General features: G+C 35.2%; 1 protein-coding gene across 1 annotated transcript in view; it reads left to right on the top strand.

Annotated features, from left to right (window-relative positions):
• Nucleotides 1-3,124: 3,124 nt before the first annotated feature.
• LOC107596737 (caspase-2-like) overlaps nucleotides 3,125-4,865 on the top strand; it is a gene marked incomplete at its 3' end in the record, with an annotated part of 21,352 nt that continues 19,611 nt past the window's right edge. The window contains exons 1-2 of the mRNA XM_016287534.1: nucleotides 3,125-3,256; nucleotides 3,515-3,649. The remainder of the gene's footprint in view (nucleotides 3,257-3,514; nucleotides 3,650-4,865) is intronic.

Raw genomic sequence — 4,865 nt, 5'->3', positions numbered from 1 at the left:
TTTTTTTTTTTTTGGTCTTAAAAGGTGAAAGGTTTATAAAGATGTAAGCTAAACAGACAATTCTATTTTATTGTAAAACCTGACAAGATCGTGAAATCGAAAGTGAAAGCATCCGAAGCCCGGCTTATAACACAGCAAAAGAGGAACTCCCGTTCACAAAATTCAAATCACAAATAATACTACTGATGAAAAAGAACAGGTTGAATGTTAACTACATTCGTTTCCGTATAACTATAAACTACGATAAAAGTTCATCAGCATGCATTGATTAACAGCATGTTGTAGCGCAAAAAAAAAAAAACGTGCTTGTGCAGCCAACTGAGAAAGTTAATTGCAAAAGAGCAAGCAGTGGGAAGAATGAGTCTGGAGCCCTGAATTGCCCAGCTCCCTGTCAATGATCTAGCACCCCCTCAGCACCTGCCTTCAAAATTCTCTGGCGCCGCCCCTGGTACATCAATGTATTTTTGAAAAGCAAAAATTAAGTTTGTCCAACTCTAAACCCAGTCCCCAAGTAAATTAGGTTATTAAATAAAAAACTAGCAAAATATTTGCCCGGTGTCCCCACCACTTTTCAAAGCAAAGTTACGCCACTGTAAAAAGTTAAGAAAGAGATGGTTCTTTAAAGAACCTTTGACTGAATGCTTCTTTGTGGAGCCAAAAATGGTTCTTCTATGGCATCGCTTGAAGAACCTTTTGAAGCACCTTTATTTTTAAGAGTGTAATTAACTATTAGTTATTAAGTTTAACCTATTTGGGGTGGCTACATCACATTTAATCTTGTGGTGTTTCAATGACTGTGTTTCTTTATATGCAATTTAGGTCAAATCTAAACTACATGTGTTTTGTCAAATGTTTAAATTACTAGATAGCTAAGACATGAAGTTCCTCTTTTTGGAGGTTTTTGGTTTTGGTTTTTTTTCCCATTCAGTTCCTTGCTACTGATGACTAAATCTGACTGGACTAGTTGAATGTTTTGTTATTGCGACATTTATTGTACCCCGCTTATTTGTGTGGGTATGTTGTAAAAAGATGACTAATACTGTAATCTTATAAAAACCTATAAACTTCCATTACATTCGTTCTTTCAGTTTTATGGGAATAGTCATTTAGGAACATAAAAGGTGACTACATTAGATCCTGGTGGACAGAAATAAAGTCATGCGCTCTTCTTTATGTCAGTTCTAATTATATTAATATTGAGATGTAGTTAGTTATACAACTGTAACTGCAACAAAATGTAACATTTAACTGGATAAAAATGATAATTCTACACTGTAAAAAAAATAAAAAAAATAAAATAAAATAACAATATATCTACTCAGAATCTTGCCAGCAGATTATAAGCAATGTTAATTAAATTCAGCAATTAAGAATTGAGTTAGAATTAATCAAATGAGCTGCTTAAAGGTCATGCATTTAAAACGAGTAAGCGCAAATAGCAAAACATTAACTAAAATATGGACAAAATGTGGTGTTCACTGGATAAAAAATACAAGATGCTAATAAATACTACTTCATGACATTATTTTGATATGACACAGATAAAGCTAATCTTATTCATTAAAATAATGTAACTTAATTAATTAAATCTGATTTCAGGTACTATAAGACATTCCAAAAGAACTCTTGATTTATTATTGCCATCATAGATATTTGGCTCTGGATTTCCACTTGGTCAAATGATGAAAAGTTCCAGTGCAGCTGATACAGGTTCTATATCAGCACTCTTGTGAATATACCTCTTGTCCAAACAGATTTGAGGACCAGAGCTAACTGTTGAAGGCTACTGTATATTGGTTAACTTAAACTCAGAGTATCTTCCGGGTTTGGGTGCAGTGATTGGAATCCAGCGTTATATTGTAGATAGATTTGGACGTTACATTACATATTATTTTTTGCACTAAACAATATTCACCTCTAAATTATGCATCATTTATTGCTACATATAATGATACAAACATTAGAAGAAAAATACTATTTTCAGTTAATGCAGTATATGTAAATAAAAAAGAGGCAGCCTCTGGTAGGCCTACTACACCCAAGCTGTTACGTTAAGCGAGTCTGGGAAATATGGAAACTTGAAATAAAACGTGAACGGAAATGAGACCTGTGCTGATATTTAATGGTCATTTTAAATCATGAAATCACTAAATGAACTGTATTTCTAACAATGATGTCTGTGTGGTGTTACACAAGTTTCAAATTTCAAATAAGTGGATGAAAAAAAAAAAATTAACTTAAATTATTTTAGCAAATGGCTGCAATATAACAAAGAGTGAAAAATTTAAGGGGGTCTGAATACTTTCCGTACCCACTGTACCTCTTGTCCAAACAGATTTGAGGACCAGAGCTAACTGTTGAAGGCTACTGCATATTGGTTAACTTAAACTCAGAGTATCTTCCGGGTTTGGGTGCAGTGATTGGAATCCAGCATTATATTGTAGATAGATTTGGACGTTACATTACATAGAGTCTTTTTTGCACTAAACAATATTCACCTCTAAATTATGCACCATTTATTGCTACATATAATGCTACAAACATTAGAAGAAAAATACTATTTTCAGTTAATGCAGTATATGTAAATAAAAAAGAGGCAGCCTCTGGTAGGCCTACTACACCCAAGCTGTTACGTTAAGCGAGTCTGGGAAATATGGAAACTTGAAATAAAACGGAAACGGAAATGAGACCTGTGCTGATATTTAATGGTCATTTTAAATCATGAAATCACTAAATGAACTGTATTTCTAACAATGATGTCTGTGTGGTGTTACACAAGTTTCAAATTTCAAATAAGTGGATGAAACAGACATCCCACGCAGCGCCAGGTGGAGCCTGGGGAGAAGGAATGGGATGGAGCATCGAATAATTATTTAAGTAGGAATATTTGTGTATATACGTGTGTAAGAACTGGAAAAGCAAAAACAAGCAAGAAATTGATAACAAATAAACCATGACTGCATAACAGCAAAATTAGGTGGCGATATGCACACAGGATGTAACACGCCAAAAAATGGAAGAAGAAGAAGAAACAGACATCCGCCCCTCTCGTGGGCGGACGGGGCTGCGATAGGCTGCTCCTCACGTCAATCATCTACATGCACAATGCTATTGGCAGGCCAGCTCCATCATCACCTGCGGAAGTTTGTACAGAGAGATTCTGAGCGCTGTCAGTTATTTTTTTAAAAATACATTTTTTCGGCACGAATTTGGTCGTTTCGCGTGTTGCCTCGAGAACGAGGACGAAAGACAAAGAGTAAATTCATTTTAAAGGATGAATTTTGCATCGAGAACAACAAAGCTCGCACGAAGTGCTAGCACGTAACAGCTAATAGAATTGTGTAGCATGTTGTTAATTTAACGTTACATTTTTTATCGTTCGTCAGCTTCATACACAGCCTAGGAAAGGATCACAAAACGATTTGAGCTGCAATTTAGCAGCTGGCTTGCTTTTATTATAAGGTTAGTGTCAGCAGTGTTATATATTGATAGTTGTGTTTTTTGTTTTGATTAGCATGCTAAGCTAGTTTGCAGCGCGAGCTGGCATTCATCATTCTGGATTTACATCAAATCAACATCGCCCTTCATACATCATAATTATAGTGTCCTTTCCTGTCATCGTCACACGGCAAGGACTGTCCCAAAACAGGTAACGCGAACCTTGTAGCCTTTATAACTTGTTGACACTAGCAGGACACTGGAGGCACGTGGATCACTTGAGCCTCCTCACCTCATCATGGTGATCATGGTGAATGTTTTGACATAATGAACATAGACGAAGGCCACTTTCACCCTAAATTAAAAAGAAAAACCTAATAAATTAAATTTGATAAATTATAAGTTCTATACTGAAAAAGGCATAGTTAAAAATTAAGATCTTTCTGCAGTGACACTGACAGTTGCATGGTAATATTACAATGTTTTGAAGTCAGAATGAAGTCAACACATCTGAATACTTCATAGAAATTAATAAATAATGTCATTGTTTTCTTTTTACATTACTGTATGTGCGTGTATATAAATATAAGACTGCAATTATCATGATTATAATATAGTTAGGGATGGGTATCGTTAAGGTTTTAACGGTATTACTACTCTTACCGATACTGCTTATCGATTCGGTACTTTAACGGTATTCTTATCGGTACTTTTTGTTTTATATGACAAATTAAGAGCTGAATTAACATGGCTTTACAGGGCTCTACAGTGCGACTGAAAACTATTGCGTGCGACTATGAAATAATATTTAGGAGCACCTGTGCGGCTGACCCGGTCAGCATATTTGTGTTTGCGCTGAGGGAGCTTCAAAGGTTCTAATATACGAGTTTCTGCAGCGTTGAGTAATGCATCACAGACATATCCTCTCATTATAACAAACACAGTGTAGACAGGGTGTAAATAAGAGATTCATTGTGCAGTGTGGAGAGCTTCGTCGATTATAATGGAGTTTTGTGAGTTTGCAAATTTGATATTGATTTAATACAACAGTTCATTAAACAAGAAGTTAATATTAAGTGACTTATATTGTCTGACAACAACACAATTGCCTTATTTTGCTCTATTTCATCAACGAAAATAGTTTTTTTTTAAGTCACAGCTCAGCCGCTGCGCATCGCCATTCAAACACAGCGGTGATTCGTTTATGAATGAACTGCGTTTTTAAACGAATCTAGTGAGTCAATGATTCAGTTACCCATTCATAAAGACAGTCACGTACTTCATTCCTGAATGATTCAGCTGTTCGAACGAATCAATTGAATGAATGATTCAGTGATAAAACCAGTGACTTGACCCCACCTGCTGGCAGTTTTAGTTTAATCTTTAAAGCATCTTTTCTGTTATTTAAATAATTTTTATATTCAAAA

This window comes from Sinocyclocheilus grahami, unplaced genomic scaffold (genome assembly GCF_001515645.1).
Source record: "Sinocyclocheilus grahami isolate Dianchi unplaced genomic scaffold, SAMN03320097.WGS_v1.1 scaffold222.1, whole genome shotgun sequence".
Lineage (NCBI taxonomy): Eukaryota > Metazoa > Chordata > Actinopteri > Cypriniformes > Cyprinidae > Sinocyclocheilus > Sinocyclocheilus grahami.
Note: the sequence above shows the minus strand (reverse complement) of the source record. Positions and strands in the feature narration are given on the sequence as shown.